Source organism: Hypanus sabinus, unplaced genomic scaffold (assembly GCF_030144855.1).
Source record: "Hypanus sabinus isolate sHypSab1 unplaced genomic scaffold, sHypSab1.hap1 scaffold_1181, whole genome shotgun sequence".
NCBI classification, from domain to species: Eukaryota; Metazoa; Chordata; class Chondrichthyes; order Myliobatiformes; family Dasyatidae; genus Hypanus; species Hypanus sabinus.
In genome coordinates, this window is record NW_026779242.1 from 1 (window position 1) to 15147 (window position 15147).

Consider the following 15147-nt stretch of genomic DNA (forward strand, 5'->3'; position numbering starts at 1 on the left):
CCTCCCCCCTCTCTCCCCCTTCCCCCTCTGCCCCTCCCCCCTCCCCTCTGCCCCTCTCTCTCTCCCCCTCCCCTCTTTCCCTCCTCCTCTCTCCCCCTCCCCTCAGCCCCTCCCCCCTCTCCCTCCCACCACTCTACCCCTCCACCTCACTCCCCATCCCCCTCTGCCCCTCCCCCTCTCTCCCCCTCCCCTCTGCCCCTCCCCCTCTCTCCCCTCCCCTCCCCTCTGCCCCTCCCCCTCTCTCCCCCTCCCCTCTGCCACTCCCCTCCCCCCACACCTCGGGCGCTCCCTGTGGTGGAGATATGACGTGTAAGACCCGTGATTGGAGAGAGTTATGAGCATGCGCAGAAATCTGAGAAAGATCGAGAAACATCGAGAAGCCTGGCCCTGTGAGACTCGTGTGGTTTTGCTGCTGTTGTCAATGAAATTCTATTCTTCCAGAATATGTTTCGTTATTAGAAACCCCCGGGACGTATGAATATAAAGACCATGACATAGTGTCAGGAGTTGGTCTGGAAATATCAAACGTTTTCTCCATTTCCTGTCAGCCTCACTCCACCCTCCCCTCACTCCCTCCATTTCCTGCCAGCCTCACTCCACCCTCCCCTCACTCCCTCCATTTCCTGTCAGCCTCACTCCACTCTCCCCTCACTCCCTCCATTTCCTGTCAGTCTCACTCCACCCTCCCCTCACTCCCTCCATTTCCTGTCAGCTTCACTCCACCCTCCCCTCACTCCCTCCATTTCCTGTCAGTCTCACTCCACCCTCCCCTCACTCCCTCCATTTCCTGTCAGCTTCACTCCACCCTCCCCTCACTCCCTCCATTTCCTGTCAGTCTCACTCCACCCTCCTCTCACTCCCTCCATTTCCCGTCAGCCTCACTCCACCCTCTCCCCTCACTCTCTCCATTTCCTGTCAGCCTCACTCCACCCTCCCCTCACTCCCTCCATTTCCTGTCAGTCTCACTCCACCCTCCCCACACTCCCTCCATTTTCTGTCAGCCTCACTCCACCCTCCACTCACTCACTCCATTTCCTGTCAGCCTCACTCCACCCTCTCCCCTCACTCTCACTCCTCACTCCCTCCATTTCCTGTCAGTCTCACTCCACCCTCCCCTCACTCCCTCCATTTCCTGTCAGTCTCACTCCACCCTCCCCACACTCCCTCCATTTTCTGTCAGCCTCACTCCACCCTCCACTCACTCACTCCATTTCCTGTCAGTCTCACCCTCCCTCACTCCCTCCATTTCCTGTCAGTCTCACTCCACCCTCCCCTCACTCCCTCCATTTCCTGTCAGTCTCACTCCACCCCTTCCCCTCACTCCCTCCATTTCCTGTCAGCCTCACTCCACCCTCCTCTCACTCCCTCCATTTCCCGTCAGCCTCACTCCACCCTCTCCCCTCACTCTCTCCATTTCCTGTCAGCCTCACTCCACCCTCCCCTCACTCCCTCCATTTCCTGTCAGTCTCACTCCACCCTCCCCACACTCCCTCCATTTTCTGTCAGCCTCACTCCACCCTCCACTCACTCACTCCCATTTCCTGTCAGCCTCACTCCACCCTCTCCCCTCACTCTCACTCCTCACTCCCTCCAATTCCTGTCAGCCTCACTCCACCCTCCCCTCACTCCCTCCATTTCCTGTCAGCCTCACTCCACCCTCCACTCACTCCCTCCATTTCCTGTCAGCCTCACTCCACCCTCTCCCCTCACTCTCACTCTTCACTCCCTCCATTTCCTGTCAGTCTCACTCCACCCTCCCCTCACTCCCTCCATTTCCTGTCAGCCTCACTCCACCCTCCCCTCACTCCCTGTCAGCCTCACTCCACCCTCCCCTCACTCCCTCCATTTCCTGTCAGCTTCACTCCACCCTCCCCTCACTCCCTCCATTTCCTGTCAGTCTCACCCTCCCTCACTCCCTCCATTTCCTGTCAGTCTCACTCCACCCTCCCCTCACTCCCTCCATTTCCTGTCAGTCTCACTCCACCCTCCCCTCACTCCCTCCATTTCCTGTCAGCCTCACTCCACCCTCCTCTCACTCCCTCCATTTCCCGTCAGCCTCACTCCACCCTCTCCCCTCACTCTCTCCATTTCCTGTCAGCCTCACTCCACCCTCCCCTCACTCCCTCCATTTCCTGTCAGTCTCACTCCACCTCCCCACACTCCCTCCATTTTCTGTCAGCCTCACTCCACCCTCCACTCACTCACTCCATTTCCTGTCAGCCTCACTCCACCCTCTCCCCCTCACTCTCACTCCTCACTCCCTCCATTTCCTGTCAGTCTCACTCCACCCTCCCCCTCACTCCCCTCCATTTCCTGTCAGTCTCACTCCACCCTCCCCACACTCCCTCCATTTTCTGTCAGCCTCACTCCACCCTCCACTCACTCACTCCATTTCCTGTCAGCCTCACTCCACCCTCTCCCCTCACTCTCACTCCTCACCTCCCTCCAATTCCTGTCAGCCTCACTCCACCCTCCCCTCACTCCCTCCATTTCCTGTTAGCCTCACTCCACCCTCCACTCACTCCCTCCATTTCCTGTCAGCCTCACTCCACCCTCTCCCCTCACTCTCACTCTTCACTCCCTCCATTTCCTGTCAGACTCACTCCACCCTCCACTCACTCCCTCCATTTCCTGTCAACCTCACTCCACCCTCCCCTCACTCCCTCCATTTCCTGTCAGTCTCACTCCACCCTCCCCTCACTCCCTCCATTTCCTGTCAGTCTCACTCCACCCTCCCCTCACTCCCTCCATTTCCTGTCAGCCTCACTCCACCCTCCCCTCACTCCCTCCATTTCCTGTCAGCCTCACTCCACCCTCCCTCACTCCCTCCATTTCCTGTCAGCCTCACTCCACCCTCTCCCCTCACTCCCTCCATTTCCTGTCAGCCTCACTCCACCCCTCCCCTCACTTCCCTCCATTTCCTGTCAGCCTCACTCCACCCTCCCTCACTCCATTTCCTGTCAGCCTCACTCCACCCTCCCCTCACTCCCTCCATTTCCTGTCAGCCTCACTCCACCCTCCCCTCACTCTCACCACTGCTCCCTCCATTTCCTGTCAGCCTCACTCCACCCTCCCCTCACTCCCCCCATTTCCTGTCAGCCACACTCCACCCTCCCCTCACTCCCTCCACTTCCTGTCAGCCTCACCCTCCCTCACTCCAGGGGATGGGGAGACTCTCTCCCGGGGCTGACACAGCATTGTGGGCCGAAGGGCCTGTGCTGTGCTGTCCTGTTCTGTGTTCTATGATCTCTGTCAGGTCAGACTGGGCAGTTTCATTCTGACCCCGGTGTGAAGGGGGATATGGGAACGGTGATCACAGACCACGGGCAGGGCAGCCGACTGGAAAACTCAGCCCGTGGTGTGTGTTGGTGACTCAGGACGTCCCAGAATTTCCCCACAACTACCACACTGCTGTGTCTCTGGGGAACGGTGACCTACCTGTACAGTACACAGCATAACCCACGGGTGTCGGCCACAGCCAATACACAAAGTAACCGGAGCAGTTTTTCACATTGATCCCCCGGCTCCAGGAACAGGTGTTTCCATCCCGGGTGAAGCAGACGGTCCTGGTCACCTCCCCCCTCTTCCACGTTGGGATGGGGACCTGGAATGAGATTTATAAACACTGTAAAATGTACCCGGTCCCACAGTACAGCGGGGAATGTGAATCAGGACCCACTGTAAATCAGTGGTTCACAACCCACGGTCCGGTCCGGCCTCAGTCAGCACTGAGCTGCTGCCCTCTCCCTCTCCACCCCACCCTCCCCGCAGCAGCACCTTCATCTTCTGAATGAGCCCCCCATGAGGGACCTTGTCAAACGTCTGGGGGATCTCACTGAAACCTATCTGAGGAGACCCGGGTCATCAGTCTGACCCTCCCCAAAATAACCGAGCCCCACTGATGTAAACTCTGACCCTACCGTTTAACCAGCCTGGGTACTCCCCGGAGCAGTGACCCTGTGGAACGACCGTCTCGGGAATCTTCCATCCTCCGGAACTGAAACAACAATCAGAGAGTCAGTCCCTGATCTGAGGGAGTTTATTCACTCAGAGAGACATGGGAAATTACACTCACCCTGTCCGTACCCTGTCTCTGGTCAATAACCCCGAGTACTGGGAATTCCCCCTCTGTTGTACCTCTCCCTTGTTTCTACCCCGAGAATGTGGGATCTCCCCTCTCCCTGTATTTACCCCCCCATCTCAGTGTAGTCACTGATGATCCTGGTCTCCCTGCATTTCCCATTCACACGCCCCCTTGTTCCCCTGTTTACATTCCCCTTCTGTGTCCAGTTTCTCAGTGATTATCTCCTCACTTTACCTGTTAAATCTGTACCATCCCACTGCAAGATTTCCATCACTCATCAATTGTCCACTGGTACACTCAGTGTTGGAACAATCCGTGCTCCTCCAGGGCTGATCCAGGACGGTGTGGGTTACACACGGATCACCGAGTGCGGAGTCTGTGACTGAGGGACAGATCGATGTTCAGTGTTAATGTACAGCTCACATCCCCATCCTCTTTCTCTGCCAACCACAACCCCCATCTGCACTTCCACCCTCAGCAACCCCCGGGCAACAATATTTATTTTTATTCCTCGAAGGGACGTGAGTTTCAGAGGCTGAGCCAGGTAGAACTGCCCCTCCAGAGGTTCCCTTGAGAAGGTGGTGGTGGTGGCCTGTCCTTGGCCTGTTGCAATCCTTGATGTGTGGGGACACCCACAATGATGATCCGGAGTTCCAGGGTTTGGACCCAGTGACACTGAAGGAGCAGCAATGTATTTCCAAGGCACAGTCCCAACATCCGTCCTCCACTCCCCTCTCAACTTCTCTCATCCACGCTACACCCCACTCAGCATCCCTCCTCCAATCCAGCCCCCTCTCAACATCCCCCTCCACTCCAGTCCCCTCTTAACATCCCCCTCCACTCCAATCCCCTCTCATCATCCCTTCTCCAGTCCAGTCCGCTTTCAGCATCCCGCCTCCACTCCAGTGCGCTCTCAACATCCCTCCTCCACTCCAGCCCCCTCTCAACAGCCCTCCACCACTCCAGCCCTCTGTCAATAGACAATTGACAGTAGGTGCAGGAGTAGGCCATTCGGCCCAGCTAGCCAGCACCGCCATTCACGGTGATCGTGGCTGATCGTCCACAATCAGTACCCCGTTCCTGCCCTCTCCCCATATCCCTTCACCCCGCTATCTGTAAGAGCTCTATCTAACTCTCTCTTGAAAGCATCCAGAGACTTGGCCTCCACCGCCTTCTGGGGCTGAGCATTCCACATATCCACCACTCTCTGGGTGAAAAAGCTTTTCAACATCTCTGTTCTAAATGGCCTAACCATTTCATCATCCCTCCTCCACTCCAATCCTCTCTCATCATCCCTCCTCTACTCCAGTCTCGCCTCAGCATCCCTCATCCACTCTAGTCCCCTCAACATCTCTCCTCCACTCCAACCCCCTCTCAACATCCCCCTGCCTCTTTACTAGCCTCTCAGCATCCCTCCTTCACCCCAATCCGGTCTCAGCATCCCTCCTCCACTCCAGTCCCCTCTCAGCATCCCTCCTCCACTCCAGTCCCCTCTCAGTATCCCTCCTCCACTCCAGTCCCCTCTCAGCATCCCTCCTCCACTCCAGTGCGCTCTCAACATCCCTCCACCACTCCAGTCCCCTCTCAACATCCCTCCTTCAGTCCAGTCCCGTCCCAACATCCCTCCTCCATTCCACTCCCCTCTCAACATCCCGCTCCACGCCAGTAACCTCTCAACATCCCTCCACCACTCTAGTCCCCTCAACATCTCTCCTCCACTCCAATCCCCTCTCAACATCCCCCTGCCTCTCTACTCACCTCTCAGCATCCCTCCTCCAATCCAGCCCCCTCTCAACATCCCTTCTCCAGTCTAGTCCCCCTCTCAGCATCCCTCTTTCAGTCCAGTCCCGTCTCAACATCCTTCCTCCACTCCATTCCCCTCTCAGCATCCCTCCTCCACTAGTCCCCTCTTAAAATCCCCCTCCACTCCAGTCCCCTCTCATCATCCCTCCTCCACTCCACTCCCCTCTCAGCATCCCTCCTACACTCCAGCCCCCTCTCAGCATCCCTCCTTCAGTCCAGTCCCGTCCCAACATCCCTCCTCCACTCCACTCCCCTCTGAGCATTCCTCCTCCACTCCAGCCCCCTCTCAACATCCCCCTGCCTCTCTACTCCCCTCAGAGCATTACTCCTTCAATCTTGTCCCGTCCCAACATCCCTCCTCCACCCCAGTCCCGTCTCAGCATCCCTCCTTCAGTCCAGTCCCGTCCCAACATCCGTCCTCCACTCCACTCCCCTCTCAACTTCTCTTATCGACTCTACTGCCCTCTCAGCATCCCTCCTCCAATCCAGCCCCCTCTCATCATCCCTCCTTCAGTCCAGACCCGTCCCAAAATCCCTCCTCCACTCCACTCCCCTCTCAACTTCTCTCATCCACTCCATTCCCTTCTCAACATCCCGCTCCATGCCAGTCCCCTCTCATCATCCCTCCTCCAGTCCAGTCCGCTTTCAGCATCCCTCCTCCACTCCAGTGCGCTCTCAACATCCCTCCTCCACTCCACTCCCCTCTCAACATCTCTCCTCCACTCCACTCCCCTCTCAACATCTCTCCTCCACTCCACTACCATCTTAACATCCCCCTCCACTCCACTACCCTCACAGCATCCCTCCTCCACTCCACTCCCCTCTCAGCATTCGTCCTCCAGTCCAGTCCAATCTTAACATCTCTTCTCCACTCGTCCCCTCTCCGCATCCCTCCTCCACTCCACTCCCCTCTCAGCATTCCTCTTCCAGTCCAGTCCCCTCTCAGCATCCCTCCTTCAGTCCAGTCCCGTCTCAACATCCCTCCTTCAGTCCAGTCGCGTCCCAACATCCCTCCTCCACTCCACCCCCTCTCAGCATTCCTCTTCCAGTCCAGTCCCCTCTCAGCATCCCTCCTTCAGTCCAGTCCCGTCTCAACATCCCTCCTCCAGTCCAGACGCGTCCCAACATCCCTCCTCCAGTCCAGTCCCCTCACAGCATTCCTCCTTCAATCTTGTCCCGTCCCAACATCCCTCCTCCACCCCAGTCCCGTCTCAGCATCCCTCCTTGTCCAGTCCCGTCCCAACATCCCTCCTCCACACCACTCCCCTCTCAACTTCTCTCATCCACTCTACACCCCACTCAGCATCCCTCCACCAATCCAGCCCCCTCTCAACATCCCCCTCCACTCCAGTCCCCTCTTAACATCCCCCTCCACTCCAATCCCCTCTCATCATCCCTCCACCACTCCAGCCCTCTGTCAATAGACAATTGACAGTAGGTGCAGGCGTAGGCCATTCGGCCCTGCTAGTCAGCACCGCCATTCACTGTGATCGTGGCTGATCGTCCACAATCAGTACCCCGATCCTGCCCTCTCCCCATATCCCTTGACCCCGCTATCTGTAAGAGCTCTATCTAACTCTCTCTTGAAAGCATCCAGAGACTTGGCCTCCACTGCTTTCTGGGGCTGAGCATTCCACATATCCACCACTCTCTGGGTGAAAAAGTTTTTCCCCAGCTCTGTTCTAAATGGCCGACCCATTTCATCATCCCTCCTCTACTCCAGTCTCGCCTCAGCATCCCTCATCCACTCTAGTCCCCTCAACATCTCTCCTCCACTCCAATCCCCTCTGAGCATTCCTCCTCCACTCCAAGCCCCTCTCAACATCCCCCTGCCTCTTTACTAGCCTCTCAGCATCCCTCCTTTACCCCAATCCTGTCTCAGCATCCCTCCTCCACTCCAGTGCGCTCTCAACATCCCTCCACCACTCCAGTCCCCTCTCAGCATCCCTCCTTCACTCCAGTCCCGTCCCAACATCCCTCCTCCGCACCACTCCGCTCTCAACTTCTCTCATCCACTCCAGTCCCCTCTCAGCATCCCTCCTTCAGTCCAGTCCCGTCCCAACATCCCTCCTCCACTCCACTCCGCTCTCAACTTCTCTCATCCACTCCACTCCCCTCTCAACATCCCGCTCCACGCCAGTCACCTCTCAACATCCCTCCACCACTCTAGTCCCCTCAACATCTCTCCTCCACTCCAATCCCCTCTCAACATCCCCCTGCCTCTCTACTCACCTCTCAGCATCCCTCCTCCACTCCAGTCCCCTCTCATCATCCCTCCTCCACTCCAATCCCCTCTCAGTATCCCTCCTCCAGTCCAGTCCCCTTTCAGCATCCCTCCTCCACTCCATTCCGCCCTCAACATCCCCCTGCCTTTCTACTCCCCTCTCAGCAACCCTCCTTCAGTCCAGTCGCGTCCCAACATCCCTCCTCCACTCCACCCCCCTCTCAGCATTCCTCTTCCAGTCCAGTCCCCTCTCAACATCCCTCCTCCAGTCCAGTCCCCTCACAGCATTCCTCCTTCAATCTTGTCCCGTCCCAACATCCCTCCTCCACCCCAGTCCCGTCTCAGCATCCCTCCTTCAGTCCAGTCCCGTCCCAACATCCCTCCTCCACTCCACCCCCCTCTCAGCATTCATCTTCCAGTCCAGTCCCCTCTCAGCATCCCTCCTTCAGTCCAGTCCCGTCTCAACATCCCTCCTCCAGTCCAGTCCCCTCACAGCATTCCTCCTTCAATCTTGTCCCGTCCCAACATCCCTACTCCACCCCAGTCCCGTCTCAGCATCCCTCCTTCAGTCCAGTCCCGTCCCAACATCCCTCCTCCACACCACTCCCCTCTCAACTTCTCTCATCCACTCTACACCCCACTCAGCATCCCTCCACCAATCCAGCCCCCTCTCAACATCCCCCTCCACTCCAGTCCCCTCTTAACATCCCCCTCCACTCCAATCCCCTCTCATCATCCCTCCACCACTCCAGCCCTCTGTCAATAGACAATTGACAGTAGGTGCAGGCGTAGGCCATTCGGCCCTGCTAGTCAGCACCGCCATTCACTGTGATCATGGCTGATCATACACAATCAGTACCCCGATCCTGCCCTCTCCCCATATCCCTTGACCCCGCTATCTGTAAGAGCTCTATCTAACTCTCTCTTGAAAGCATCCAGAGACTTGGCCTCCACCGCCTTCTGGGGCTGAGCATTCCACATATCCACCACTCTCTGGGTGAAAAAGTTTTTCCCCAGCTCTGTTCTAAATGGCCGACCCATTTCATCATCCCTCCTCTACTCCAGTCTCGCCTCAGCATCCCTCATCCACTCTAGTCCCCTCAACATCTCTCCTCCACTCCAATCCCCTCTGAGCATTCCTCCTCCACTCCAACCCCCTCTCAACATCCCCCTGCCTCTTTACTAGCCTCTCAGCATCCCTCCTTCACCCCAATCCCGTCTCAGCATCCCTCCTCCACTCCAGTGCGCTCTCAACATCCCTCCACCACTCCAGTCCCCTCTCAGCATCCCTCCATCAGTCCAGTCCCGTCCCAACATCCCTCCTCCGCTCCACTCCGCTCTCAACTTCTCTCATCCACTCCACTCCCCTCTCAACATCCCGCTCCACGCCAGTCACCTCTCAACATCCCTCCACCACTCTAGTCCCCTCAACATCTCTCCTCCACTCCAATCCCCTCTCAACATCCCCCTGCCTCTCTACTCACCTCTCAGCATGCCTGCTCCACTCCAATCCCCTCTCAACATCCCCCTGCCTCTCTACTCACCTCTCAGCATCCCTCCTCCACTCCAATCCCCTCTCAGTATCCCTCCTCCAGTCCAGTCCCCTTTCAGCATCCCTCCTCCACTCCATTCCGCCCACAACATCCCCCTGTCTTTCTACTCCCCTCTCAGCAACCCTCCTTCAGTCCAGTCCCGTCTCAGCATCCCTCCTCCACTCCACTCCCCTCTCAGCATCCTTCCTCCAGTCCAGTCCCCTTTCAGCATCCCTCCTCCACTCCATTCCGCTCTCAACATCCCCCTGCCTCTCTACTCCCCTCTCAGCATCCCTCCTTCAGTCCAGTCCTGTCTCAGCATCCCTCCTCCACTCTACTCCCCTCTCAGCATCCCTCCTTCAGTCCAGTTCCCTTTCAGCATCCCTCCTCCACTCCATTCCACTTTCAACATCCCCCTGCCTCTCTACTCCCCTCTCAGCATCCTTCCTCCAGTCCAGTCCCCTTTCAGCATCCCTCCTCCACTCCATTCCGCCCTCAACATCCCCTGCCTTTCTACTCCCCTCTCAGCAACCCTCCTTCAGTCCAGTCCTGTCTCAGCATCGTCCCTCCACTCCAGTCCCCTCTCAACATCTCTCCTCCTCTCCAGTCCCCTGTCAGCAACCGTCCTCCAGTCCACTCCCCTCTCAGCATCCCTCCACCACTCATCCCCTCTCCGCATCCCTCCTCCACTCCAGTCCCTTCTCAACATCCCTCCTCCTCTCCACTCCCCTCTCAGCATTCCTCCTTCAGTCCAGTCCCACCTCAACATTTGTCCTCCACTTCACTCCCCTCTCTGCATCCCTCCTCCTGTCCAGTCCCCTCTCTGCATCCCTCCTCCTGTCCAGTCCCCTCTCAGCATCCCTCCTTCAGTCCAGTCCCGTCTCAGCATCCCTCCTCCACTCCAGTCCCCTCTCAGCATCCCTCTTCCACTCCAGTCCCCTCTCAGCAACCCTGCTCCACTCCAGTCCCCTCTCAGCATCCCTCCTCCACTCCAGTCCCCTCTCAGCATCCCTCCTCCACTCCACTCCCCTCTCAGCATCCGTCCTCCAGTCCAGTCCCATCTCAACATCTCTTCTCCACTCATCCCCTCTCCGCATCCCTCCTCCACTCCAGTCCCTTCTCAACATCCCTCCTCCTCTCCACTCCCCTCTCAGCATTCCTCCTTCAGTCCAGTCCCACCTCAACATCTGTCCTCCACTTCACTCCCCTCTCTGCATTCCTCCTTCAGTCCAGTCCCACCTCAACATCTGTCCTCCACTTCACTCCCCTCTCTGCATCCCTCTTCCAGTCCAGTCCCCTCTCAGCATCCCTCCTTCAGTCCAGTCCCGTCTCAACATCCCTCCTTCAGTCCAGACCCGTCTCAACATCCTTCCTCCAGTCCAGTCCCATCTCAGCATGCCTGCTCCACTCCAATCCCCTCTCAGCATCCCACCTCCACTCCAGTCCCCTCTCAGCATCCCTCCTCCACTCCAGTCCCCTCTCAGCATCCCTCCTCCACTCCAGTCCCCTCTCAGCATCCCTCCTCCACTCCAGTCCCCTCACAGCATTCCCCCTCCAGTCCACTCCCCTCTCAGCATCCCACCTCCACTCCTGTCCCCTCTCAGCATCCCTCCTCCACTCCAGTCCCCTCTCAGCATCCCTCTTCCACTCCAGTCCCCTCACAGCATTCCTCCTCCAGTCCACTCCCCTCTCAGCATCCACCTTCCATTCCAGGCCCCTCTCAGCATCCCCCCGCCTCTCTACTCCCCTCTCAACATCCCCCCACCTCTCCATTCCCCTGTCAGCATCCCTCTTCCAGTCCAGTCGCTTCTCAAAAGCCCTCCTCCACTTCTGTCACAGAAGGAATGTGAGGTGTTGCCCCTCCATTCTGATTCTGGCCTCATCAGGTGAGTGCAGGAGTCCTTGGACAGACACGTGGGAATGGGAATGGTTAGTTGAATTGGAATGGGTAGCCACTGGGACAACAATTTGGAAAGGAGGTCTCTGATCTGAAGAGGTATCAAAACCATCCAGTCCCTGTTCAGCAACTCTTCCTGGTGAATGTCTGTGACCGGTCACTACTCTCAGTCAAAGCCCAGGAGAATATTTGGGGCTGAAGGAGAGAAAGATCGTTCCCTTCAGTGATCTCAGGATTGCTACCTGTGCCACGTGCGAGTGAGGCAAGGAACAGGAAGATTATACAGATTAATACGTGGCTGAGAGGATGGTGCAGGAGGGAGGGCTTCAGGTTTGTAGATAATTGGGCTTTGTTCCAGGGAACGTGGGATCTGTTCCGAAGAGACGGTTTACACCTGAATTGGAATGGTACAAACATTCTTGCAGGGAAGATTGCTAGTGCTCCTTGGGGGGGGTTTAAACTAAATTTGCAGGGGGCGGGGATCCAGAGTGTGAGAGAGGATAGCGAGAGGAAGAATAAAGGACAGGTGGGGACTACACGGTTCCGGAATATTAAGTGCGTAGTAGAGGAAGGTGGGGTGGAACAAGTGATAAGGAGGACTCGTGTACAGACGGATGGTCTGACGGAACATGGAGTTAAATGTGTTGAAAGAATAAGTAAATGTAGGAAGGACAACAAAATTCTAGGGGCGTATAGCCCGATGGGAGTTCATGGAGCTGGGTTAAGCACAATAGGCAAGGATTCAAACAGAGAGAGAGGAGAAATGGGTTAAAAATTCTATATCTAAATGCACGAAGTGTCAGGAATAAGGCAGATGAGCTTGAAGCCCAGGTGCGAATGGGTAACTATGATGTTGTTGGAATAACGGAGACATGGCTGCAGGGAGATCAGACCTGGGAAATGAATGTAAAAGGGTATACGTGCTATCGTAGGGACAGAAATGTGGGCAGAGGGGGTGGGGTGGCCCTGTTGTTGAGGAATGAGATTCAGTCACATGCAAGGGGGGACATAGGGTCAGGAGAAGTAGAGTCTGTGTGGATAGAACTCAGGAACAGTCAAGGCAAAAGGACCCGAATGGGTGCTGTCTACAGGCCACCAAACAGTAGCATGGATATTGAGTGCAAGTTGAATAGGGAGTTAAAACTGGCATGTGGCAAAGGTAATGTCGCAGTAGTTATGGGGGATTTCAACATGCAGGTGAACTGGGAGAATCAGGTTGGTGCTGGACCGCAGGATAGGGAGTTTGTAGAGTGCCTACGGGATGCATCCTTGGAACAGCTTGTACGAGAGCCGACTAGGGACAAGACTATTCTGGATTTAGTGTTATGTAATGAACAGGATTTTATAAGCGATCTCACAGTAAAGGAGCCATTAGGAGGTAGTGATAACAATATGATAAGCTTTTATCTGCAATTTGAGAAGGATAAGGGCAGCTCGGAGGTGTCAGTGTTGCAGATGAACAGGGGAAACCATGGAAGCCATGAGGGAGGAGCTGGCCAAAGTTGACTGGACGGATAGCCTAGCAGAAAAGACAGTGGGACAGCAATGGCAGGTATTCTTGGGAATAATGCACAAGGTCCAAAATCAGTTCATCCCCCAGAGAAGGAAGGATTCAAAGGGGGGAAAGGGGCCTCAGTGCTGACAAAGGGAGTCAGAGACTGCATAGCATTAAAAAAAAGGAAATATGACAGAGCTAAGGTGAGTGGGAGCACAGATGATTGGGAACTTTTTAAGGAACAACAGAACTTATCTAAAAAGACAATACAGGGAGAAAAAATGAGGTACGAATGCAAGCTAGCCAGGAATATAAAGGAAGATAGCAAAAGCTTTTTTAGGTATGTGAAGAGAAAGAAGATAGTTAAGAACAATGTTGGGCCCTTGAAGAATGAATTGGGTGAAATTGTTATGGGAAACAGATAAATGGCAGAAGAATTTAATGAGTACTTTAGATCTGTTTTCACTAAGGAAGACACAAGCAATCTCCCAGATGTATGGATGGGCCAAGGACACAGGGTAACAGAGGAAATGAAACAGATTGACATTCGGAGGTCAAATCCCCAGGTGCAGATGGTCTGCACCCTAGGGTACTAAAGGAGGGGGCCCTGGAAATTGCGGATGCATTGGTAATCATTTTCCAATGTTCCTTCGATTCAGGATCAGTTCCTAAGGATTGGAGAATGGCTAATGTTATCCCACTTTTTAAGAAAGGAGGGAGGGAGAAAACAGAGAACTATCGACCTGTCAGCCTGACATCGGTGGTGGGAAAGATGCTAGAGTCCATTATTAAGGATGAAATAGTGGCATATCTAGATAGCAGTGATAAGATTGGGCCGAGCCAGCATGGATTTACCAAGGGTAAATCATGCTTGACTAATCTGTTGGAGTTTTTCGAGGATGTAACCAGAAAGTTAGACGGGGGAGATCCAGTGGATGTAGCGTACCTCGATTTTCAGAAGGCATTTGATAATGTCCCACATAGAAGATTGGTGGGTAAAATCAAAGCTCTGGGCATCGGGGGGAAGGCATTGACATGGATAGAAAACTGGTTGGCAGATAGAAAGCAAAGGGTAGTGGTGAATGGGTGTGTCTCGGAATGGCAGGTGGTGACTAGTGAGGTGCCACAGGGCTCGGTATTGGGACCACAGCTGTTTACAATTTACGTCAACGATTTAGATGAAGGCATAGAAAATAACATCAGCAAATTTGCTGATGATACTAAGCTGGGTGGCAGTGTGACATGTGATGAGGATGTTAGGAGAATTCAGGGTGACTTGGATAGGCTGGGTGAGTGGGCAGATACTTGGCAGATGGCGTTTAATGTGAATAAGTGTGAGGTTATCCACTTTGGGAGTAAGAACAGGAAGGCAGATTGTTATCTGAATGGTATAGAGTTGGGTAAGGGAGTAATACAAAGAGATCTCGGAGTCCTTGTTCACCAGTCACTGAAGGTGAATGAGCAAGTGCAGCAGGCAGTGAAGAAGGCTAATGGAATGTTGGCCTTTATTACAAAGGGAATTGAGTACAAGAGCAAGGAAATCCTTTTGCATTTGTACAGAGCCCTGGTGAGAACACACCTGGAGTAAAGTGTAAAGTTTTGGTCTCCAGGGTTAAGGAAGGACATCCTGGCTGTAGAGGAAATGCAGCGTAGATTCATGAGGTTAATTCCTGTGATGTCTGGACTGTCTTACGCAGAGAGGTTAGAGAGACTGGGCTTGTACACGCTGGAATTAAGGAGATTGAGAGGGGATCTGATTGCAACATATAAGGTTATTAAGGGATTGGACAAGGTAGAGGCAGGAAAAATGTTCTAGATGCTGGGAGAGTCCAGTACCAGAGGGCATGGTTTGAGGATAAGGGGTAGGTCATTTAGGGCAGAGTTAATGAAAAACTTCTTCTCCCAGAGAGTTGTAGGGGTCTGTAATGCACTGCCTCGGAAGGCAGTGGAGGCCAATTCTCTGGATGCTTTCAAAAAGGAGCTAGATAGGTATCTTATGGATAGGGGAATCAAGGGATATAGGGACAAGGCAGGAACCGGGTATTGATAGGAATTGATCAGCTATAATCTCAAAATGGCGGTGCAGGCTCGAAGGGCCGAAAGGACTATTTC

The 15147-nt window shown here is 54.9% G+C and overlaps 1 long non-coding RNA gene across 1 annotated transcript in view; it reads right to left on the bottom strand.

Annotated features, from left to right (window-relative positions):
- Positions 1 to 4335: 4335 nt before the first annotated feature.
- LOC132386506 (uncharacterized) overlaps positions 4336 to 15147 on the bottom strand; it is a 37172-nt gene continuing 26360 nt past the window's right edge. Inside the window, exon 3 of the long non-coding RNA XR_009509558.1 lies at positions 4336 to 4466. This is a non-coding gene — a long non-coding RNA (uncharacterized LOC132386506). The remainder of the gene's footprint in view (positions 4467 to 15147) is intronic.